Consider the following 26,337-nt stretch of genomic DNA (forward strand, 5'->3'; position numbering starts at 1 on the left):
TACCAAAACTTGATCATGTTTTGGATGTGAATGCAATGTTGATAGATTAGCCTCATAAATTAATGTATGGATTTCCTTCAATTCTGTTAATTTCAAAGATCACAGCTTCATTGAAGGACTCCAACAGGACTATTATAATGGTAGCCTCCGTGTTGGCCATGTAGGTTTTGGTTCCTTTTCTTCAGAGGGTGTCAATAAGTAACTATTGGAAAATTTCGACAGGCCACTCCTCTCTCCGTCTTCCAGTGATTTCTCAAAAACCTTTTGTTTAATTGGTTTGGAAATTGAGAGAGGAGGGTTACAGAGAAAATAAATTTCAAATCATGTTGCAGAGACTATCCAGAGTTCCAGAAAACTATCAACATGAAATCTTATTGTAGGCATTGGGGATCTCTTAAAAAATGATGTTAAAAAAAGTCTTTGCAATGTCAGTTAGCTACAGTCCTGGACTTTTTGTGGAATGGTTTTGAAAAATGTTTAGCTGTTTACACAGAGCAAAGTGGTCAGCAGTCAGAGGTTTCAGGTAACCCTAGGAACATCTTAAGGAGGGCGAAGACATGGATAATGGCTATTGAAGAGCATCAGGATATCTTGTCCTATTGCCCACAAAATGACTCCTGAATGGGATTTAATTCATGTCCTTCACGTTTTACAATTACATCCATTTGAACCTCTAGACTTGGTTGATTTTAAATTTCTGACAATGAAGGTTACATTATTGATTACAATTACATCGACTATAAGAGTTGGAGAGTTTGGAGCACTAGTCTATATGACTATTTTATCTATGCTTGATGACGGTATTCTGTTGAACACGAATCATTTTTTTAGTCCAAAATTACTTCTATTACTAATGAAAATCAAGAGATTTTCTTTCCTTTTTTTCCACATTCATCAATACAAAATGTGTCATTTATTCAATGTCAAGAGGACGGTTTTGAGCTATCTGGAAAGATATAAAAACTGTAGACTGACAGACCATTTACTAGTGACTTTTTTGGGCCTCAAATAAAGGACATAGGGCATCATATTTCACCTTGAGCAAGTGGATCAGGTTAACAATTGCCCTTGCCTACTCTTTGTCAGGTTTAAAGCTTTCAGAGGGCATTCAAGGAAGGTGGATGAGGGGTGTGTCTGCCTCATGGACAGAGGTGCAAGGACTGTCCTTCACAGAAAATTGTAGGGAAGAGACACAGCCCTCTGTGAATACCTTTAATGAACACTATGGGTCTGATTACGACCGCTGCGAACGGGATTACTCTGTCCCAAAAGTGACGGAGATCCTGTCCGCCATTTTACAAATTCCATAGAATATAATGGAACTTGTAATACGGCGTGCGGGGTATACGTTGCGTTTGGGTCGGAGTATCCCTTCCGCCAAGGTCATAATGAGGCCCTATAAACTGATTTTATAAGATTAAAAAAGCTTTTTGTGTGGAAGTCTTAAGTGATATTTCTTCTTAAATCACTTTTATGTTGTACTTAACCAAAGTGGTGCAGCATTAAGTGACGTGATGTTTTTGTTTCTGTGGTCAAAGCCCAAAACAGTTGGCTTGGGTATTCCTCATAAGTTATGACTGGTGAGAGGAGAAAGGATTTAGAGGTTATGGCTTGATTATTTACCAATAATCCTCATTAACAAAAACACTGTGTGAAATAATGTGGAAGCCCTGAGACTCATCTCACTCATTTACAAACCCACTGGTGTGTGAGAATTAATCGAAGCTCCGGGACCCCTATCATTTAGACACGCAGGGAGGGATCAGTACTGATTATATTACATATTTGTTAATCCTCATATTTAAGAAAAAAGCATTGTGACACCGCCCTCCATTTGCTACCTGCAATGAGGAGAACGTGGAAGGTTCAGAAGTCCTTTCATAACTTCTCTTTAAAGAAATTCCCTGTCCACAGTTTTGGGCTACACATGTAAGATGGTAACAAGTGCATCGGTCTTGATGGTGATGGGACCTTTGGTCTGCGTGTCCATTACAGTTGCATAGTGAAAGGGGCTCCCACGGTACACGGGGCGAGTCGTATGGCAATCGAGGGATGGATGACACGTATTTCAAATGGAGCAATTACATTGAAATATAATGGCCGGATCCAAGGCCAATTCCCGGCATTATAAGGGTAGTAGGAACCGCTCTGTTTTGAACAACCTTTTACACCACATTGGGAAGAAGTCGGACTAAAGGGGATGAACCTGCCCTCAAGTAACTGACTTGGATGTTTTTTTGTGTACTACTGCGCACGCAGGGGATGCTGGGAATGCAGTGCTGGCAGATGGGTATTGTGCTGAAGCTTAATGAACTTTATTGCGTATTATTTCTTTACGTTGTTCTGTACATGAGTTCCAAACCCTCACCTAAAGTTAGACTTGGTTGCTGGGCCAGACATTTGGGCAGTGCAGTTGTACACACGGACATTGGACCATCATGGTACGAGTTGCCTCCCAGAGACCTGTCCAGTAAGTAGTGACTGCCTCAGACCTGGGATAAGGCATGAGGGGTCCTCGGGCTCAGACGTCACGAGTGGCCACTGCCCTCGAAAGGCCCTGTCATAAGAGGCGTAAAGAAGCCCCCTGCAGCTTCTAATGCCCCAGTCCTTCAGGGGGGAATACAGCCCACTGCCAATGACTATTTGTGTTACACCACAGCGTGTGGGGCGGCCCCAGGGACATGAGCTTGTATATGAAGGGGTTATAAATTACATTGTCAGTGAGATTCTGACTGTAATGTAAAACGTTTCTGGGAGGCTTGTGGACAATCTATTCCATTCTAGAGAGAGCTGGGTGTTATTAATTCAGCCATATTAGGAAGGTCGGTATCTGTTGGTATCCTTTTCAGTGAACTTTGGGTTCAACATCGTGGCAAACTGCACGACAACTGGAAAATCCCTTGTCTTCATCCTGGGCAATATGGGGCCCAAAATATTGTAAACGCCTATATGTACAAAAATCCAACAGAAATAGAAGACACAGCAAATAAACAGAGACGAGTTTCTTTATTCAGATAGATGTTTAAGGCATGCAGTAAATCACGTGAGAAAAGAAATCAACATTTTATAAGATACAAGCTCTTTCCTGTTAATCAGCAGGTGGGCCCCTGTTTTCCGAACACCCAACAGCCCTTGTTATCTAATTTCATCATATTTTAGCGGAGAGACAGAGTCCCCCTGTACTGGGGCTTAATCCGAGCACAGGGCTGTGGAAACTGGGAGGCCCGATTTTGACAACAATTCCGTGAAGGCATTTGGGAGTGCCTGGGAAAGCCAGAAGTGCACCCCAACCCCTATTTTAGTACAATGATGTTTTAGAGTTAGGGGGCTTGTGTTTGTTTACATTTAAGCAGGTGGGAATGGTCGGAGCTGCCTCTAGTCATCTAGAATTTTCTGAAACTGCACAGGTTGTTTGTCACCGCACTCGAGCAAGACGTGTCTCTTCAACTTTTGGGTTTTGTATACGCACTTAGGTGGCTCTGTCACTTTATCAAGATCACACTGAATGACGTTATAGGCTGCTCCGCTCTCCACATTTGTATACATTTTAGTGATGCATATTGCCAAAATGGTTTCTGGTTTTTCATTGATGAATTTGTGTCTAGGTATACAGAAAAGTCCTTTGTTTATTTTCATATCCTTGATGGTCTTGGTGCAGAAGTCCTCGCCCACCAGGTTGGGGGCCACTTTAGCAATGTGTTTCTCCTGGAAGTCTTTCCAGCGGTCGGCAGAGGCTGGGCTAAAGCCACACAAAGTGGCGACGGCCACTAGGGAGAGGATGAGGGGAGACATCTTCAAAGAAGAAACCTATGGGTGAGAGAAAGAGAGAGTGAGTTGGACAGCAGGCCTGGCTTTGCGAGATGTAGAGACTATGAGTGGAAGGACTGGACAGGAAGTGACTGTGACGTGAGACTAGATATTAACAATGGGACAGAGAGTGGGTGGCGGCAAGGAACCAAGGACTTGTATATGAGAGAAGAGAGAGTGACAAGGAGACCAGAGACATGTGGGTCAGAGAATAAGTGAATAAGAGAGCTCAAAACCTGTGGGTGAGGGAGCAAGACATAACTGGGAGAACATGGCACATGTGCGCAAGGGACGAGATGGTGACGCAGGAGAACAAGTTCCTGTGCACGAGAGAAGGTGCCGCAGTGACTGGTGGTACAGGGTACCTGTGTATGAGAAAAGACACAATGACTTGAGCGAACAGGCAAGCGATTCAGAGAGGTGACTCTGAGTAACACTGGAGCAAATATGGAACATAGGCCTTTACTGGCAGTGGCGATGTGCATAGTGGTCAGGAGTTACAGAGAAGCTTGTGGTTCTAGAACAGTCACTCGAAGCAAGATTAGTAAGGTCAGGAGTTTGCACATATTCAGAAGACGCTTAACCATTCATACACAGGAGGATACATCACTGGAGTAAACATACACAAACATGAAACTGTGGCAGACAGGAAAAGGGAAGAAGGAGGGCCCTTTGTTCAGCAGCAGAAGAGGCAGAATCAGTTCAAAGAGACAGCATTCAGTGCTTGGCAACCACGGCTATTGGGTTTCACTCTAATTTGAACGTGTTTGGCTCTCCGGCCCTATCGATGTTTCCCTTTGCCCGATCCCTCAGGAGATAGGCCCCAATAGGGAGAATGGTGCCTTTACCCCCTCCCTTCCTTTTGTTGCTGCGGTCCTTTAATGGAGTCATTACTTGACTGTCTGCCCTCTACCTTGTCGGCTGGGGGGCTAGTTACAAGGCGCCCACATTCCTCTAACAAAAACCTAAATGTCAGGTAGATTGGTGTACACAATCCAAACGAGGGATGCAACTAGGCCCAAACTTTGGGAGGGCTAACAGGTCAACCATTGGAGGGGTAGCTAACACTTCAAACAATGGGGCGTTACTTTCTTTGGACCCAGCAGAAGTAGATAGAGTGATAAATTGTGCATATTAAACATAGTGAGGAAACATGACAGGACAGAAATAAGCATGTTTTAGTGAATTTGCCAATGTCTATTGGTAACTAACAATATTTTTACAGAGGGCAATGAGTTATTTGACAACTAAAAATCTACAGCGACAGATTTCAGTACAAAGCACTGAAGAACCAGTTTTTGCCAAGTTGTTATAAGGCAATTGCCCTTTTTGCCAATTCTCCGGGGATTCCTTCTGTGAAATAACAATGAGCGAATCAAATATTTTTAATTTCATCTTCAGAAAAACCCTCCTGTCTGACTTTTGACAAAAAGTATGCTTTCTGTCTGCTCATTGGGATGTTAAAACATATGCTTATTTGAGGCCACACACATGTACGTGCCTCAGAATATTGAGGTTAGTGGGTTATGATACCTGATTTTGGAATTTGTGACTGGCAAAGCTCAGGTCTGATTCCTAATGTATCTTCTGTTTCTCCTGAGACTGAATATGTAAGTGCCAATCAGATGACAATATTAACGTCTGTTAATAACTCTGCTTCTAGACTGTGTTGTGCTAAAGTATAATAAAATAGTTATTATTAGAACTCCATGTTGAACAGGTATCATATGAGATGATGGAGCTATACCCACCAGGCTGAAAGCAAAGGCAAAAACAAGTAGTTGCCCTGAAAAAAACTTTGCAACAAATGGTGTTCTAGAATGCAAAGGATGCAAGTATTCTTCATGCTTCAAAACAGAATGTGTGACTGATGGGCAATGTCCTCGAAAGAGGCTACTCCAATAGACATGATGTCTCTTAATAGTATATGTTATTATAACAGCAACCATATTTTTAAATCTCTTCTGAAGCCTGCAGCACATAAAGGGTCAAATCTACTTAAAAATCAATGTTGTTACTACACGCTTAGCATGAGAAAGATGGTGGGGGAGCTGGCACAGCCTGTTGAGTTCTAGAAGTCGCTCCCGCTATCCACGAGGGGGCAAATTTCAGTAGCGAAGATGGTCTTCCTGCTGCGATAACTCTATGTGTTGCAGATTGTGATGTGCTTGCCCTCCCCTCCACAATCATGCAGTTGGATAAACTGCTGGGGGATGTAGTCTGGGCTAGTGGATGGAGTAGGTTCTAATTTGACATGATTAGGCTCCCGTAGGGGAATGGACACCTCCCCATTCCTGATCTTTTTTTTTTTTTTACTGTGCAGCATCGCACAACTCCAGCACTTGGACAGTGGCTAGAAGACGACCTGAACTTGGAAAAATGCTCACGCCAAGAACATACGACCCACACATGATTCTGAAGGTTCTTATGGTGGGAAAAACAGAACCTGACTCCCTACCATATTTATGCAACAAGTGGGTCACGTTTAGCTCTGGGTGGTGACGGTGGCCCTATGCAGGGTGGCATATGCAGAAAATGTTCCCATCTTGGCACATATAAAATTGCTACTGGCCCTGTGTCTAGCGCTTGAGGGCACCCACTAAATATATCAAAAACCTATACATGCAAGTTATGAGTGGAGTAGTTACTTATAAAGTGCCCTATGGCTGAACAGACTAATTATCAGAAAAAATAAGAGGATAATCATTAAAAAGATGAAGTTTAAGAGCTTTTCAAACATAGAATAGTTCTGTATTTTGTGCAGTCCAAGAAGAGTATATTCCAAATAGAGGAAGCAACAAGAGAAGGAGCATCCCTCTCTACACCCTCACCAAATGTTTCAAAATCAGGGGACTAATAGCAGGCTGCAAGGTCCCAAATGAAGGGATTGCTTAGATTTGGAGCAAACACATAAGCAGCATGGGTCCTTTTTCATAACAGACTTCGCGGGCAAAGTGGAGTGTCTTATAATGGATCTTTCTAGAAACTGTCAGCCAGTGCAGCTTAGGGAGAGCCTCGGAGACCCTATGGAATTTCGTGAAATTCAGGACCTATCATGATGCCATATCCTGAACACCTTGAATACTGTAAATAGCTGACTCAGGAACACCAATATAGCAAGCATTGGGATTATTCAATCTAGAAATGATGGTAGTCTTAACAACACAAGCTTTCAAGTGGCACAGGATTCAAACAAGGCTTTGTAGATTTTGAGGGAAGTGATAACTGGGCCTTTCAACCCTTTTGATCTATCCCCAGGCACTTTAAATGAGCCACAGCACAAAATAAAAGGATGGATGTAGTGTAGAAACTTTTCAAACACTCACCCACAGTCACAGATCTGGGTTTAATCCATTGCTCGTCACATCACCCCACTTTGGACCCAGCCATATGCAAATCAGTCTTGACCCTTTTCCCCATGGGAATAGTCTAGCCCGAACTGCCAAACCAGGTCCTCCCTGGACTGGAAACAAGCATTCTGAGACCAGTTTCGCGGTATCACCCCTGCTCAGCAAGGTTAGCGGGAAAGGGACCCACGTCTGGGTATACCCTAGCTACTTAGGGTGCACATAGCAACATCACAAAATAAAATGATGGGCAGTGTTGAAGCTTTTCAACCACTCACCCCTAGTCACAGATCTGGGTTTAATCCCAGTGTTTGAAAAGTTTCAGCATTCCATCTGCACCCAGCCTTCCCTGCGGCTGGTTTCATGCTGGCAGCAGCATGAAAGCAGCAGTAGGATTGGACGGAGTGCCCAGCCAGGGCGCTCTGAGGCAGAGTGGGAGCCTCTGCCTGATTTCTCCAACCCAGCACTGCGTTGCTGGGTTGGAGAGAGCCTAGTACGCATGTATGTTTGGCCAGACCGGGACGGCAGCCAAACATACATGTGCACAGAGCCTGTCACGCCTGTGGCCCTGCTCCTTTTACAGTAAAAACATAACCATAGTTTATTATGTTTTTACTGTAAATGTTATGCAGCTGCTGCTGCTAGCAGGGGTGGGGGGAGAAGCTCATTCACCATAGCAGAGGAGCCACCTCTACTATTTGGCTAAATGGGCTTCAGCCTCCCTGTCATGTGTCTTAGCCCGGGCTGCAACTGTGCTGTGCTGCAGATGGGGAGCAGTGGCAGACTTCTATAAATAATTTCACAAATCCACCAGAAAATGAAGTATGTTAAATATGGGGTCTGTAGCCCTGAATGTGTGAGTCTACAACTATTTTGTGAGCCTTTCGCTGTCAGGTAAATTAATATGAAATACAACGTATATAAATACAGGTTAAAGTAATTGATGGGGAATGCATTATTTCATTATAAGGGACTTCTTAATTGGTTAATGTCTCTGCAGATGTCTGTGTGTGTAACCAGACAGGAGCAACCTGCATCCTGCTAAGTGCATGGGTGATTAGTGAATGTGTGTTTATAGTGCCGCGAGGCCCCAGCCTGTGATTGAAAGCACCATGAATATGCTAGTGTTTATTTTTAAATTACATGAAACTAAAGGTAGTGCTCAAGCCAGGCATTCAGTTTGAAGCTCTCTTGGACTCTCGAACTCTAAACAAGCCGAGCGTTTGTGGTTACTCAAACCTCATGTGCCAAGAATTAAAGCTAAAGCATTAACCTTCAATGTGTAAAACACAAGAGAGACAAAAAACAAACATCTAGTGGCCGAATTCCACATTGTGAAGTCAGAAAACCTGGTCACGGCTTCCCCTGCTTGACCAAATAGTGTGATTGTACGCATTTATTTTATTTCATTGTGCCTCTTTTTTTCTATATAATTGCATATGAGAACACTTTGAAGTACATGAACTCAGGATGTATGCTGTACAAAAACCTCTTGCCTTTGATTTAATATTTTATAAGTTGCTCCATATTAATAAAAATGTAGGTCACATTTAGGGTGCACGTCAACAAACTTGTCTCTTAGTTCACTAATGGCAATGTAATCAGGCCTGGGGGGCAGGAGGGAGTGTGCATTTTTCTAGATTCCTGTTTAACTACTATCACTTTTAACAAATGTGCCTCAATGCAGTGATGTACTCTTCTGTAAAAGGTAAAATGCTTCAGCATGGTACCAAATATATATATTTTAATTAACAAGAGATTTTATCATAATTTTACATGATGTTTGCTGGACGATTTACATGCCAAACATGTTCATGGATCAGCTTGTGCACCGGGTCTCAAAGCTAAGCCAGACACTCTGCTTGTGTTGATTTGGCTGTGGCTCGGCTCTCTGTGATAATTTGTTGGCTTGCTCTCTATATTACATACAGTATAAGATAGGCTACTGCATCCCAAAAACATTTACAGGTAAAGAAGTATTTGATTTTTCAGTGGTTCTCGTGCCTCCTGGTGTCATACTCTTGCTCCTTAATCAGCCCACTTGTAAGGTGCTCATAAATAAAATGGACCCTGATTGGGAAATGTGTGGAGCAGAATTCCTGGGTGAAATTCCATTCAGCACAATTATAAGAGGCCCAGGGTACCTGCACATGGATTTACTAGGTGTGGAAACAATGAACCAGATTTTACCAACTGGAAAACCCAACATGTAAATCACTGTGGGAAAACCTTACTTTTCTGCACAGACTCTGTCTTTGACCCTTGCCCAAACCTCAAAAGCATGCTCCTGTCTGCCAGCCAACATTTTCCACCCTTTCCTTCATCCTCCTTACGCCTTCCTTCCAACTGCGCCTTACAACACATTTTTACCACCGCCGTTTGGACATTTTTACTACCTGCTCAGAGCAGGTGCTAAATGTTTGTGTTAAACCTACAGAAAAAGGAATACAATGTTGAACATGACCTGATAAATCCTGGTCTGCACAGTAATTCCCAATTCCTCGTGAGTTAACTCAAAATGGTGGTTGCTACCACACAGTACTGGTAATTACTGGTGCTGAGTTTGCACCCCACCAGTTCTGTGCAACCTGTAATCCGGGTAATGGTGGCCCATTTATAGTAACACAAAAGAATGATGGACAGAGTGCTGAAACTTTTCAAACACTCACCCCCAGTCACAGACACAGATCATTCTTGACCCTGCTCCCCATGGGTACATTTGAGCCCTAACTGCCAGGCCAGGTCCTCTCTGGACTGGAAACAAGCAACCTGGGACCAGTTTTGGGCTATCACCCCTCATCAGCCAGGCTAGCTTGAATCCAGTGGCACAGTGAGCAAGAGACCCATGTCTGGGCATACCCTTTCCACTTAGGGAAACTTTAGCAATACAGAAGGATGATGGACAGAGTGCTGAAACTTTTCAAACACTCACCAACAGTCACAGACCTGGGTTTAATCCATCTTTCTTTTGCTCACCATGCCATCCCAATTTGGATCCAGCTTCCAGCTGTATCCAAATCAGTTGTGACCCCCCCCCACCACCCATTTTCCCTCCTGCAAGCCGTGACTGCCAAATGGGCATTGCGCCCCTGATACAAACCCATGGCTTGCCACTGGGAGGCCAGCCCCAGCTCAGCTTCTCAGAGAAAACAGTGCATTGTTAGCCCTGTTGCAGGAGGTCCCTCCATCATGGAGGGTGCGCTTTGAACTTCCTGCAAAGATAACCTTCTTTTTCCACTTTCAAAGAAATGTAATCTGGACTACAAATCCAAGGCTACATTTTCTGAGAAGCAGAATGGCACAGTGTCAAGCTGCCTTAGATGTGCATGAGTGTTTGCTCCCTTTTCAGTTTGGCTTTTCCACAATAATGAGCCATAAACTGCACTTTTGGGTATTTTGGTACAATCCTCTAATGCTAGTTCTGAAGGGCTAAGGGCACGCCAGATTTGATGGGTTATTTTTATAATAAGAGCTAGCCATTGACTCTAGAACCCCAGCAACAAGGTACTACCACTAATTCACAGAAGTGGCAAGTGCCTTCTTTACAGGATTTGACTTCTAGGGGCAAACGAGATAGAAAAGCCATGGATTACTTTATTAGAGTGATGTAGATTTAAAAACCGGGATATCGATAACACGTAATTGACCCAATACTTGTTTTGCTCAGTATGTGCCTTGCCTGTGTAAAAGAATGTGACTTCTATTATTTTATGATTAAATATTTTAGCAAAATGCAACAGCTCTGCTTTTAAACATGTTTCCACCAAATATGGACAAACTAATTTATTTAGGAGTTGTAACACAGTATCAGGCCACACATCTAGGACTGTCACATGAATGCTTAGGGTTGCAAATGCAGCATCATCAGGCTTTCGTCCTCAATTCTAGAATCTATGCTACTTTAAGGAAGGGTAGAAGAGAGTTGTATCTCTGGACCAATATGTTTCTCAGTATTGGTGCAAGGAGTTCCACTGAAAGTATAACTGGGAATTGAACTTGTGGCGAAAATAGCAAGATTATGTCGATAATCAGTGGAAGTTTTTCCATTCAATGAACCAAACAGATCTCATGCCATACTTCAGAATTCGGAATGAGCCAAATCGTAGTGCATTTCCCAGGCATATGGCTCATCCCCAGGGAACGCATATCATTTAATTACTAAAGTGTCTCAGAATCCAAAGGTGATAGCATCCATCCCATAATTCTAGCAGGGAATGTATATTTGCTTCATACAAACAACAACTGATCAGATGCTTTTTCTGTGGTTGCTGTTGTTTTGCCAATGCTGGATACTTCAAGGGGAAGGGACAGAGAACACATGCTTTCAATCGTGGCAAGATCTCTGCGACTCTTATTTTGTGTAGATGTTACTTCTTGCAGGCCACAAACCATCCTGCTCATGCTTGCTCAAACAAGTGGGATGAACACAACACCCTCTCTGTTAAAAGACTTACAAATCCAAATCAGACACATGGTTACAATGGCCTGTGCATTAAGAAGCCTTCACAAGCAACACAGGCACGCTGAGGGACAGGTAAGACAGCTAAAAGGGTGTCTATCACTATCTAATATTACATCCCTTTGACTTGGGGCTACACACAAGTGTCCTAGCAATCCTGTTACCAAATGAACAACACCATTATGCTACATATGACCGACGGCTCTGGTGAATCAGATAGGACATGACCGCCACCATTATGCTACGTATGACTGATGGCTCTGGTGGATCAAGAAGGAACGATCAGGGGGAAATTGCTATGTGCTCAAACCTGTGCACTGCTTATATTGCACTGCCTATAGGTTTTAGCCATGGTCCCCTGTAGGTTATTCATCAGAAGATTCTCTACAACCTTGGCTGTTGTAAAGAATCACTTAGACTGTTCACGTCTTTCCTCATCGACCAGTCTCACAACGAAAAATGGCATCAACTTCGACTTGCATCCCTATGTGGTGTTTTGCAAGGATCTACACTCTTGGCAACTCTCTTGAAGCCCACATTTTTCCAATGGAAAATATCTTGTAAAGTTTTGACTTAAAATACTAGGTTAAAATTGATTATACTCCAATTCACACATGGCTATCTAATATATCTGGTGGTTTCCTTGCCCATGAACTGCCTAACTCATGTTCAAAGACAGATGCCTCAGAACTGGGTAAATGTGGACACTTCAACAAGAGAAGCCAGGGCAATGGGTTTAATGACCCAACAATTATATTACTTGATTGTCCATTCCCCAAGGGCATTCAAGCAAATCCCTTTTCAAAATTTCCGCAACTATGGAGTTATATTTGCTTCTTTCTAACTTCTTGCTTATTTCACAGGAGAACACCACTAAAACTCCTTCTTCCATCTACACATCCTCTGTGGGATCTTACCTCTATCTCTCACTCTACAACCAATCAACCTTGTGGTATCAGAAGACATTTCTGGAATTGGCTATTGCAACAGACTGTGTGAAGGCCTTCATGCTAAAACAATGATAAATCTCCAAAGCTTGCAAAATCATTGCCGCCCATCTCACCCTCAGCCTGAGCAGCGCAGAACACACCTCTCCCACACTGATGACACCTGCTGGCTGCCAACCCATGAAATGGTAAGCTAAGACTCCATGCCTCTTTTATTAAGCCTTACCTTGTGTCAGATACTGGTGGCCCTAGAGACACTCTTAATATAATGGGTGAATACCATGTAGTTCTTTTGGCAACATGGGACCTTTGTGAGTCAGACTAGAACCGTTTATCGTAAAAAAAATGGAAGAATAAGCACATTAGAGAGTGAAAAGCAGACAGTGACTTCAGAGAGACAAGGGGAGCAGAAGGCCTCCAGGTGAAGAGGAGGAGAAGGTCCGTTCAGACAGATGGGAAGAGAGGTTGCTTCAGAGAGGCAGAGTAGGGGGAGAGGGTCAAACCAGAGAGAGGAAATGAAAATGTCTCCTTTAGCGAGAGAGAGTGAGATATCCAACACGGGCAGTAGGGAAAGAGGAGCTTGAACTAGTGCATGTGCAGTCTGGTGAGCTGATTCATAGTAAACATATTTTTTTCAAGTATACAGAATACCTTTTGAAAAATGAATTTTAATCTTTTAAGTGTCGCTGCTGATAGACAAAAAGCATCGTCTCCCAGCCTTTGGAATGTGAGTAAAACCCACAAGGGGGCCAAGAGCACACTTGGCATCTTAGAGTGGGGAGTCCTTGAGTGCTCAGGAGCACGTGGACTACAGGCAACCATGGAAATCCAGGGCAGAGGAGCAGTGACGATCTCTGTTTAAAGAGAGTGCTGATTGCCCCCTATCTCCAGTGATAGGAAAAGGCAATGTGTGGGCACCCAACGTGAGGACTAATAGTAAAGGAAGCTCTCTCAAGCTAGTATTCTATGTGTTTAAAGGTATTAGCACATTCCATGTGTCTGCTACCAGCATTAATATCGGGGCACTTTACTGGGAGAAATACAAAATGAAACAATGAGTAGGAATGAGGTCCGGAAAGGTCAGACCTTCTAATATACTCACTTGCGGTGTTCTCTGGTGCGCAGACAGATGTGATGTCGCCTCCCGATTGGCACTGCTAGAGCTGGTACCTGATGCTGGGCACTGAGGAGTCACTGTTTTCGTAAAGTCTTGAAAGAAAAAGGCAAATTTACAAATGTAAGTTGTAAAAATTTATTGTAGATATTTTACTGTTTACTGAGATTCTAGTAGCAAAACGTGATACTCTGAGACACTTTTAGGGAAGCGTGTAAGGTCCTACAGACCAGATGCTTCATTGGCCGTAGGCAGAGCGTGTGGCATGTGCATCTTTTCTTATGGAAGGCAGCACTGGGTTTAAGTGAGGATGCTTTCCCTCTGCTTATAGTGGAGAGGATTCAACCCCTGAGATCATACACTGAGCGGATATCAACTGAGAGGATCCACCCATTTTAATGGAAGGATCCAGTCTCCTACGTCTGAGATCCAAGACCAGGAGCAATTATAAAATGAAGATCTCTAAAAGTATGCTAATAATTCCCTACAAAGTTAATTCACTCCACATCCTCACAAATTAAAGCATGTGGTGCCATCCTTCAAGGAGGTTGAAGACAATACAAAACTCCAACACCGTATGTGTTACCCTTCACTGCCTACGAGAATGCAACCCTGGATGTGAAAACAAAGAATATCTTCCATCTCATCTGCTGACCAATTTGGCAATGTGGAAAGGAAGGCAGGTGCTTTTCAGTTTGTTGAGGGGGAGCTGCTTCAGGGGGGTCCACCTGTTCAATTGCATGATATCTGGATGTCTGCTTCCTTACACTCCTGAAAATTAGGAACTTAGGGCCTGATTTAGAACTTGAAGGACGGGTTACCCAAGCGGTCCTGAAGGAGAGGTCGGTATAGGTGCACAGAGAGCGCCCACCTTTGATGCAAGTCTGACTATAAGGGGACGCTCCCTCTCCAGGATACCAGAGGCTACTAGCCTCAAGTGTTAGGGTCCTCCCCAGGTATTCCCTTGGTTAAGATAGGCCCTTCCTCCCCCTTTTTCTACTGTGATTATTTCTGCAGCGCTTAAGAAGCATATGCAACAGGGATCCAACGCCCTAATGAATGCCCAGAGACCCTCCATAGCTCAATTATAAGGGCAGAAACATGTCGGCTACTTCTTTTAGATAGGTGACCTTGTGAGTCATTGTTCTCACACTGGTTCCCCATTTCTTTTAATCACACCACACAGAACCTTCTATTAAACTCACCCGGGTATCTGAGTAGGTGTTTTTATCTCCATAGCATAGCTGGATCCCCTTTTTCCAGAAATCAAATTAATTTACGTACTCCCTCCTGTTCTTTTAACAGTGAGGTCGAGTCCGCCCAGGTGGTATTGTCCTACCTGGGTGGGGCTAGGTGGTCATATGATGAAGCATGACACTATATAGTGTGTGAGACCACCTAGTCCGTAAAGGAAATCCCCCTCTACAGACCTCATACCACCCCACAATCCATCCACAATTTACCTTTAGTCAAGGTATAAGATTGGTCTAGTGTCGCAACTGGCACACTATCGATCTACTTATAGTTACAAGAACCCCGTACTCTCTTTTGTGATTTAGGACGGGTTACTCAGTCACAATGGTGACTGATGTCCCGTCCACCAAAATTTAAATCCCATAGGATAGAATGGGATTTAGATTTCAGCAGATGGGTATCTGTTACCGTTGTGATAGAGTAACCTGTCTGCAGACTTCTAAATCAGGCCCTTAGTTTACTCTGGTCACACAGTGAGACAATAAACAAGCTGCATGACCCCAGAAAGTGAAGAAATAAACATCAAGACAGACTTTCTTGTTTCTAAAATATTTTCGCCTTTGCTAGGGTTTGAAGGATTTGTTAACTTCAGCATGTTTGGTACAACCCATAAAGAAATTCCTTCAAGACAGCCTTTTGGAACTTACCTCAGCTCGGCTCTTAGTCTGGCTGTGAGTTAAGGAGGCTAAGAGCTCCTTTATATGCAGGTTCAATCCCTTCCAGGGTATCACGTGATACACGTCGAAAGAAGAGGATTAGTCAGAACCGCTGCCTGAAAGTCCAATCATGGAGTTCCACGCAGCTTCTAGGCTCCTGCCCTATACGTCATTTTTGGCAGGGTACCATCAACTACAAATTTGCTGGAGTTTTTCCTTAAAGTCTGACTTCCTTGTTTTGTGCAAAGGATTGATTGGTAGGTACAGGCAGCATACTTCATATTTATGTATATTTGTGCCTTTTCCCAAGGACCACTTCACTTCCTTGAGAGTTATATGCAAATGGAGTACCTGGCTATGTGCTGAAAAGTCTGTAGGTATTCAAACTATTATGCAAAACATGGAAAGAGAATCTGTACTTCATGTGAGCTAAATTATACAACAGTGAAGAAAAGACAATGGCCATTAAAATGTCTGTTCATGCGACTGACTATGCCTTGTAGGCAAACACGCCCTTCAGTTGTGAATGAAAAAAGGGGCAGACAGATATCTGTGCAGGGTCATATGCTCATTTCATATTTATGTTATTTATGAATAGAAACAAAGGCTCAGTTTAGGAATGATTTGAGTTCAGCTCATTGACTGCACTGTATTCTCTGGATAGACATCAAGGCATATGTCCAGACCCATGTTTTCAATTTTGGGGCCGTTAATTCTCAAGATATTGGCCATTGAAGCATTGCTTGAAGTGAACAGTGAACTGGTGTTTCCTGAAAAGCAGGTGCGCAGGTAACTACAATGATGAATCCAAGCTTCATCTCCAACTCGTAAAAACAAGTGCTTCCTTCTCACTACTCTCTCCAGCCTCTCCTCTTTACAGCATCAACGGCTTGCAAACAGGGACGGCTTTAGAGCTAGTGGCGCCCTGTCCCACAGTCTTGGCACCCGACACCCCATGACCACCACCTCGGATTCACTCACTTCCACTCCGCAAATGTGCCCTTCAGCTCTCAATAGCCCACCTTTCACATAGATTCATTTGCTTTAAAGCGCTTATAAAGGATGGCTTTACTAATCCACTCTGCTATCCACATGAAATTGATCTCTGTTCTTTGCAGCAGGGATATTAACCCTCTACACTACTTTATGGCAAGTCAAAGCTGCTGCTAGACAAAATTCCCATCTCTCTGCCTAGCAGGAACAGAAATCACAAGAGGTATCTTGACATTTTAATTGTTTCCTGAATGCTGGACGCACGAGGAACATCTTAGCAGGTGCTTTTAAATCGCAAATGTTGTAAATTATTGCTAAACACAGTGCCCCCTTGAGGTCAGCGTCCCCAAATCCAGGTCAGTATCCAATGCGGCTGCACCTCTTGCACCTGCCTAAAGCCGGCCCCGTTTGCAATCACACTGTTTATCTCTCAGACTCTAAAGCTACTCTCAAGAATTATGTTTCCTGACTGTAATCATCCACCTTGCCACTTGGGGAGTAATATTTTCTTACATTTTGCACAAAAGAGTATAGATTAAAGGTTTGTGGTCAGAACAGACTATAAACAGAACACCTCACAAAAAATGAGAGGTTCAGTGGCCGAACAGGAAGCCAACACTCCCACTTCCCTCTACTGAATAGTTGCTTATCAAAGTTTATGCTTAGTTAATTAAACCTTTGTTAAAACACAGAAAGTGGAAAAGTCCTGTTGTCTTGTTTATCTTTTTAACTTTCCTAATCTGCGGTCTGATGGCATCCTGGCTATGGGTGTGCCAAGAACCACCAGAGATAGCAATCTTGTCTGCAAGATACGTGGGGGAGATGTTGTGATGGCTTTGTAAATGCTGCAGCACTTCGTCCTGACTTCCCCCACAACCCTGATTGTAATCCAGGGTACTGAAGCAACCCACAGACATGCCCCATTGTAATCAGCCAAGATCATTATGGCAACCTATGTTTGAAAACCATTGGGATCATCTTGACTTCTTTGTTCTGCACAAACCACAATTGTGAAATAGACAGACTTACCAGCTCACACAGAGCCACCGTGTGACACACAATACTGGCTCCCTTCACACGGTCACCCAGTGTGGAGTGGACATCACATGGTGGCAGGGAAAACGAGTTAAAAACCACTTTAAACTGTGGATTTCTAGCTTGTTTTTGGAGGCTTTGAACTGCCGACTTCCATTAGGAAGTGTAAATACACCCCAGAGTATCGGCACCAGCCTCAACAAGCTTTTTTCTGTATTTGGAGGAGGGGGTAGATAAGAGGTGGGGGCAAAAGTGCCTCCTAGGTACTTCTCTGAACGAGGATCTGCCCCCTTCAAAACTCGGTCCCTCCTCACACTGTGAAATTTTTGTTTTAGTCGGTAGGTTTGACTACATAGCCCTCATTATAAACCTGGTGGTCGGTGATAAAGCGGCGGTAATACCGCCAACAGGCCAGCGGTAAAAAAAATGGAATTAATAACATGGCAGAAACCCCCAACACAGACAGTCACTTTAACACTCCGACCGCCACGACGGTAGAAACAAACACCGCAGCGGTAACCGCCAACAGACAGGCTGAAGACAATGTACCGCCCGTACTATTACAAGGCACCAGTCCGCCAGCTTTTCCGGGGTGGTACCAATGCCATCAAAATCACGGCGAAAACAGGAATTGGAAAGAAAACCACTCACCCCTCGTCACCCAACGAGGAACCAGGACGCCATGGAGCCCGAACTACAGGTGTTAGCAATGTTGATTTATCTTCTCATCTACCAGGAGTACGAAGGACGGCGGAGACGACCACAGTGATTACTGCACCTAGCACACAGGGGAGGAGAGGAGGGAAAAGAGAGTTACACACACATGCAACATCACCACCCACAACAACACACTCACACATATCCAATCACAGATACACCCCGTGACCCCCTGGAAGAACGCAAGGACCAAATAAAATTAGTTTAACTAGTGTAATATTCGAACAATCAGATAGCCCAAGAGAACAATAAATAAGCAGTATATACAAATATTTACAGCAAGTACACAAGTCCGTACACTGTCCCATTAAATGTCTGTGGACCAGTGGTCCCAAAAAGCATGGGCGAAGCCCACACATGACACCTGCCTCAAAACGGAGAGTACACTGCAGGGGCATCAGGGGAAAAAAAACAGGCACCTCAGGGGGAAGGGGAGGGGGGGCACCTCAGCTGGATGATGGGACTACGCCACTGCTCCTCGAGGGGGCACCATGACCACTGCTTGGTCTTGGGGAATACAAAGCCACAGTCTCTCAAGTGTGTGGTTTGCCCACTGCTTGGTCCTGGGGAGTACAAAGCCACAGTCTCTCAAGTGGGTGGTTTGCCCACTGCTTGATCTTGGGGAGTACAAAGTCACAGTCTCTCAAGTGGGTGGTTTGCCCACTGCTTGGTCCTGGAGAGTACAGCGCCACAGTCTCTCAAGTGGGTGACATGTTCAACTGGTTCTGGAGGGGGCTTTGTGCCCAGAGTGCTTCATCCTGCCAAGGACTGGGTTAGTGAATGCTTTTATCCACTGGTTCTGGAGGGGGCTTTGTGCCCAGAGTGCTTCATCCTGCCAAGGACTGGGTTAGTGGATGCTTTTCTCCACTGGTTCTGGAGGGGGCTTTGTGCCCAGTGATGCTGCACCTGGGGTGTGGCAGTTCCTATTCCCTCACCTGGGTGTCTGAGCCACGAGATTTTCAGGGAACAGGTAGCATGATACTCCATGGAGGCAGGGCCATACCTCACCTTGCGGCGACCTAGGCTTTAAACTGCTGGTAGTGCCAGTGCTGGTGTTGGTGTCTCATGTAGTGTGTGCAGGGTCCAGGACGTGTCCTGCAGCCTCGGACGGCTGCCCACTGGGGATGCTGCTGATGTCTGCTTCAATGGCACTGGCTGGGCACGGGGCAGGTGGCGGTGGCTGTGGCGGTGTCTGCGGCGGAGATGCTGGTGGTGTTGCGTGTGGTGCAGGTGTCTGTAGTATTGGAGGGAGACATCAGGCCGTCTCCTGCAGCCTTGGACGGCTGCCCACTGGGGATGATGCTGGTGACTGCAGTTGTGGGAGCTGCCATGCAGGTGGCGGTGCAGATGGCGGGGCAGGTGGGGGTGCAGGTGGCGGTCGTTGTGGCGGTGCTCACCGTGGTACAGTTTGCTTGCCAGTCATGAGAAATGGGGGTCACCAGTCCCTCACCAGGAGGCTCCGTGCCCTGAGGTGACTTTCTTTTGCTTTTGTGTCCCTTCCCCACCTTAGTAGTTGCTGCTGGGACCTTGCCACTGTCCTCTTTGGTTCTGGATGAGGCCTTGCTGGGTGGGTGGTGCGGCTTTTTACTTCTGCATGCTGGCCCCTTCTTTACCTTGGCAGGTGACGTTATCGGGTGGTCCTTAGCTTCAGTAGGTGGCACACTGGCAGCCCTGATGGGTGGCCCCTTCGTTCTTCCCGGATTTGCAGGGACCACAGTGGACGACAATTTGGTGGCCGAGGTGCTGGTCTGGGCTCTAGACATCATGGCCCTAGGGGAAGGATGGGGGGAGGTGTAGGGAAGAGGTCAATGTTAGCCAGGAAAAGTTTTTTAGACACACTGGGATGGGAAGATGGAGATGGTTTGGAAGTGGAGGAAGAGGTAGTGGTTGTAGGAGGTGTATGTCTGCTGAGTTTGGGTGAAGGTACATGGGTTGGAGGCTGTTGTGAGGTGGATGGCTGTTGAGTGGGTATGTGCCGGCGTTTGTGTCCTTTGGGAGGATGCCTCGCAGACACACTGGGAGAGGACACAGGGGACGTGTGAATGGTAGTGGGGGTGGTGATAGCACGTGAGCGGTGTATAGTGATGGGCGCACTGGTGATGGAGGTAGTGGCTGAGGATGTAGTGCATGCAGGTGTGAGTGGAGACGAGACAGGGAGGGAGGTTGAGGACGTGGAGCAGGGGGACACAGTGGACGCAGTGGATGTTGGTGTGTCTGCATGGGTGTGGTGCTTATGTGAATGCCTGTGGGATGTGTGGTGCTTATGTTTACCTCAGCCACTTTTGTGTGTTGATGTGTGTGCATGCTGGTCTGATGGTGTGCTTGGGATAAGCTGAGGTAGAGGGGAATGGGTCTGGGTAGTGGAAGTTGGAGCGGGGAGGCTGGACACAGGGACAATGGCTGCCATCAGTGCTGAGGCCAGAGCCTGAAATGCTCTCTGTTGGACCGCCACGCCAGAATGAATGCCCTCCAGGTATGTATTTGTTGGCTGCAAATGCCTCTCGACACCCTGAATGGCATTCAAAATGGTTGATTGCCCAACTGTGAGGGATCTCAAGAGGTCAATAGCCTTGTCACTGAGGGCAGCAGGGCTGACAGGGGCAGGGACTGAGGTGCCTGGGGTGAAGGAGATGCCCAGCCTCCTGGGTGAGCGGGCACGAGAAACGCGCTGAGGGGCTGCTGGGAGGGCGGTGCTGGTAGGGGGGGCGGCGGAGGTACCTGTTTTTGCGGTGGGCACAGAGGTAGCCACCACCGCAAGGGAGCTCCCATCAGAGGAGGAGTCGCTGTCGATGGTGTCCCCTCCTGTCCCCGTCGTGGAGCTCCCCTCGCCCTCCGTCCCACTGGTGCCTTCAGACTCCATACATTCACCCCCCTGGGCCATGTGGGATGCTGCTCCCTCCGTCTCTGGTGCCTCTGCTGCTCCGCCAGATGATGCTAATGCACACAAGGACAGGGTGACAAAACAAGATGGGGGGAAAGACAGAGGAGACACACGGTCAATGCCAGCAACACCACTACCGTTGGCAGACACAACACACAGGGAGCAGCACTGTTCACTAGGCCATGCACTACCAGTTACTGGGAAAACACCGGCCCATGGGGGACTATGCCTAACCCCATTTGCTGCACACCTGGAACCCACAGGAGGCTGACTAGTTGTAGATGGCCACTACCACTATTGGGGTTGGAGTGCCACAGGCCTGCCTAACAAGGGACCTACCCTACCAAGTTCGCCCTGGACTAGGGGAACCCACAGCCCACATCCCCCACCCAGGCACCTCGTAAAGCGCGCAGAGTCAGCTGAATGAGACTGTTCTCACCCCTTGTGGCTGCTGTGATGCCCTCAAGCGCCCATCCAACTCCGGATATGCTACCACCAGGATCCGGAACATCAGGGGGGTCATGGTGAGACAGGCACCCCTTCCACATTGGGAGGCCATCCCCAGCTGGGCCTCCACCGTCTTCTTGCTCCAGCGGCCCAGGTCCTCCCATCTCTTGCAGCAGTGGGTGCTCCGTCTATGATAGACCCCCAGGGTCCGCTCTTCCTTGGCAATGGCACGCCAAATACCATTCTTCTGGTGGGCGCTGACCTAGAAGAAAGGTAAAGGATGAAAGGAAATGACTCTCCCGTCCGGTTCATCATACTCATTGCCCACCAGTTCCCACCCATGCCCTCACACACATACACTCACCATCCTCTCATGCAGGCCTCAGCCCCCCATGTATCTTACATCCACACCACTCCATACATTCATGTCCCATGCATCATGCTCACAGTGTACTCACCTGTTTGTCTGGAGGACCGTAGAGTAGCGTGTACTGGGGGAGGACCCCATCCACTAGTCTCTCCAACTCCTCCGAAGTGAAGGCAGGAGCCCTTTCCCCAGACACTCGAGCCATTGTCGCTTCCAGACACAGGTCACAGCAGCACTTACAGTGTAGGTCCTCTCCTGTTGAAGGTCAGGTATTAAGTGAGTGAACAGATGAAAAATGGCGGTCACGTCGGCAGCGGTGCGTACCGTCACCACCGGCGTACATCATCATTGGCTCCTGGAACCCATAGGGCCCAATGATAGCCAATGCTGAATTCCGTGGTGGTCTTCGACTGCCTACCGCGACGCTGCACAACGCCAGCGCAGTTACCTCATTTCCCCTTGTCCCTCCTTACAGGTGAGGCAGCCGCCATTTAAGGGTGGCACATGGCATGGCACCTAACTGAGTCACAGCACATTTGGGCAGAAATACGGACAGACAACGCCACACATGGATTTACTCACATTACTGCAAAAACACTTGTGCAACCTATGTAGTACCTGACCCTCTGCTCACCATTCTCCTCCATAGGGCACATCCGCTGGGGCAGATGATGAGATGGTGTCATCCTCCGGTGTACAGGCCCCTGGTGGACATGTCGACAATGGAAGACAGACACATCATTATCACCTACAGACTTGATCGTGCCACAATCCAAGAACTGTGTGCCCAATAGGAGCCAGACCTGATGTCAGCTATCCACCATCCCACAGGTATCCCCCCTCCAATGCAGGTCATGTCAGTGCTCCATTTCCTGGCAAGTGGTTCCTTCCAAACAACAGTGGCCCTGGCATCAGGGATGTCTCAGCCAATGTTCTCTAACGGGTTGACCAGAGTGTTATCTGCCCTGCTGAAACACATGCACAGCTACATCGTTTTCCCCCAGGTGGAGGATTTGGCCACAGTGAAAGCTGACTTCTAGGCCCTGGGACATATCCCCAACATCATTTGTGCCATTGATGGTACACATGTGGCATTTGTCCCCCCCCGCAGGAATGAACAAGTGTACAGAAATCGAAAAAGCTACCATTCAATGAATGTGTAGATGGTGTGCTTGGCAGACCAGTACATCTCTCATGTGAATGCCAAGTATCCTGGCTCTGTGCATGACGCTTACATTTTGAGGAATAGCAGCATCCCTCATGTGATGGGCCAACTCCTGAGGCACCGTGTGTGGCTAATAGGTGAGCCCAAGATCACCACACAGTATGAATACAGATATCCATCGACATTTGCAGGTGACTCTGGTTACCCCAGCCTCTCATGGCTACTGACCCCAGTGAGGAATGCCAGGACAAGGGCAGAGGAACACTACAATGAGGCACATTATTGAGTAGACTTTCGGCCTCCTGTAGGCCAGATTCCGGTCCCTCCATCTAACAGGTGGCTCACTATACTACTCACCGAAGAAGGTGTGCCAGATCATCGTGGCATGCTGTATGTTTCTCAACCTGGCTTTGCAACGCCAGATGCCTTTTCTGCAGGAGGATGGACCTTATGATGGTCTTGTGGCAGCTGTGGAGCCTGTGGACAGTGGGGAAGAGGAGGCAGAGGAAGAAGATATTGACAACTGAAACAACATCATCATGCAGTACTTCCAGTGAGACACAGGTAAGAGACTGGCACAGCTCATCTCATATCTGACTACTGTAGGGCATTGTATAAGTCAGCCTTTTAACCTCTGTGTATGGACCCTGACAGTTCACTTTGGCTTTCCTTTTCACAGATCTGGGTACCTGTAGGAAAGTACCATCTTGCCTGGCATGTTACCCCCATTTTTCACTGTATATATGTTGTTTTAGTTGTATGTGTCACTGGGACCCTGGTAACCCAGGGCCCCAGTGCTCATAAGTGTGCCTGAATGTGTTACCTGTGTAGTGACTAACTGTCTCACTGAGGCTCTGCTAACCAGAACCTCAGTGGTTATGATCTCTCATTTCTTTCCAAATTGTCACTGACAGGCTAGTGACCATTTTTACCAATTTACATTGGCTTACTGGAACACCCTTATAATTCCCTAGTATATGGTACTGAGGTACCAGGGTATTGGGGTTCCAGGAGATCCCTATGGGCTGCAGCATTTCTTTTGCCACCCATAGGGAGCTCTGACAATTCTTACACAGGCCTGCCACTGCAGCCTGAGTGAAATAACGTCCACGTTATTTCACAGCCATTTTACACTGCACTTAAGTAACTTATAAGTCACCTATATGTCTAACCTTTACCTGGTAAAGGTTAGGTGCAAAGTTACTTAGTGTGAGGGCACCCTGGCACTAGCCAAGATGCCCCCACATTGTTCAGAGCCAATTCCCTGAACTTTGTGAGTGCGGGGACACCATTAAACGCGTGCACTACATATAGGTCACTACCTATATGTGGCTTCACAATGGTAACTCCGAATATGGCCATGTAACATGTCTATGATCATGGAATTGCCCCCTCTATGCCATCCTGGCATAGTTGGCACAATCCCATGATCCCAGTGGTCTGTAGCACAGACCCTGGTACTGCCAAACTGCCCTTCCTGGGGTTTCACTGCAGCTGCTGCTGCTGCCAACCCCTCAGACAGGCATCTGCCCTCCTGGGGTCCAGCCAGGCCTGGCCCAGGATGACAGAACAAAGAACTTCCTCTGAGAGAGGGTGTGACACCCTCTCCCTTTGGAAAATGGTGTGAAGGCAGGGGAGGAGTAGCCTCCCCCAGCCTCTGGAAATGCTTTCTTGGGCACAGATGTGCCCAATTCTGCATAAGCCAGTCTACACCGGTTCAGGGACCCCTTAGCCCCTGCTCTGGCGCGAAACTGGACAAAGGAAAGGGGAGTGACCACTCCCCTGACCTGCACCTCCCCTGGGAGGTGTCCAGAGCTCCTCCAGTGTGCTCCAGACCTCTGCCATCTTGGAAACAGAGGTGCTGCTGGCACACTGGACTGCTCTGAGTGGCCAGTGCCACCAGGTGACGTCAGAGACTCCTGCTGATAGGCTCCTTCAGGTGTTAGTAGCCTATCCTCTCTCCTAAGTAGCCAAACCCTCTTTTCTGGCTATTTAGGGTCTCTGTCTCTGGGGAAACTTTAGATAACGAATGCAAGAGCTCATCCGAGTTCCTCTGCATCTCCCTCTTCACCTTCTGATAAGGAATCGACTGCTGACCGCGCTGGAAGCCTGCAAACCTGCAACATAGTAGCAAAGACGACTACTGCAACTCTGTAACGCTGATCCTGCCGCCTTCTCAACTGTTTTCCTGCTTGTGCATGCTGTGGGGGTAGCCTGCCTCCTCTCTGCACCAGAAGCTCCGAAGAAATCTCCCGTGGGTCGACGGAATCTTCCCCCTGCAACCGCAGGCACCAAAAAGCTGCATTACCGGTCCCTTGGGTCTCCTCTCAGCACAACGAGCGAGGTCCCTCGAATCCAGCGACTCTGTCCAAGTGACCCCCACAGTCCAGTGACTCTTCAGCCCAAGTTTGGTGGAGGTAAGTCCTTGCCTCACCTCGCTGGGCTGCATTGCTGGGAACCGCGACTTTGCAGCTACTCCGGCCCCTGTGCACTTCCGGCGGATATCCTTTGTGCACAGCCAAGCCTGGGTCCACGGCACTCTAACCTGCATTGCACGACTTTCTAAGTTGGTCTCCGGCGACGTGGGACTCCTTTGTGCAACTTCGGCGAGCACCGTTTCACGCATCCTCGTAGTGCCTGTTTCTGGCACTTCTCCGGGTGCTACCTGCTTCAGTGAGGGCTCTTTGTCTTGCTCGACGTCCCCTCTCTCTTCAGGTCCAATTTGCGACCTCCTGGTCCCTCCTGGGCCCCGGCAGCGTCTAAAAACGCCAAACGCACGATTTGCAACTAGCAAGGCTTGTTGGCGTCCTTCCGGCGGGAAAACACTTTTGCACGACTTTCCAAGGCGAGAGGGACCCGTCCACCAAAGGGGAAGTCTCTAGCCCTTTTCGTTCCTGCAGAAACCTCAGCTTCTTCTGTCCAGTCGAAGCTTCTTTGCACCCACAGCTGGCATTTCCTGGGCATCTGCCCATCTCCGACTTGCTTGTGACTTTTGGACTTGGTCCCCTTGTTCCACAGGTACCCTAGATTGGAAATCCACAGTTGTTGCATTGCTGGTTTGTGTCTTTCCTGCATTATTCCTCTAACACGACTACTTTGTCCTTAGGGGAACTTTAGTGCACTTTGCACTCACTTTTCAGGGTCTTGG

General features: G+C 46.8%; 1 long non-coding RNA gene across 1 annotated transcript; it reads right to left on the reverse strand.

Moving 5' to 3' along the window:
* Positions 1-2,987: 2,987 nt before the first annotated feature.
* On the reverse strand, positions 2,988-13,771 carry LOC138294142 (uncharacterized). Its single transcript, XR_011203219.1, has 2 exons — positions 13,663-13,771; positions 2,988-3,807 (listed from the first exon to the last, which is right to left on the reverse strand). It is a non-coding gene; the product is annotated as an uncharacterized lncRNA (long non-coding RNA).
* Positions 13,772-26,337: the final 12,566 nt, after the last annotated feature.

The sequence above is a fragment of the Pleurodeles waltl genome, chromosome 4_2 (assembly GCF_031143425.1).
Source record: "Pleurodeles waltl isolate 20211129_DDA chromosome 4_2, aPleWal1.hap1.20221129, whole genome shotgun sequence".
Lineage (NCBI taxonomy): Eukaryota > Metazoa > Chordata > Amphibia > Caudata > Salamandridae > Pleurodeles > Pleurodeles waltl.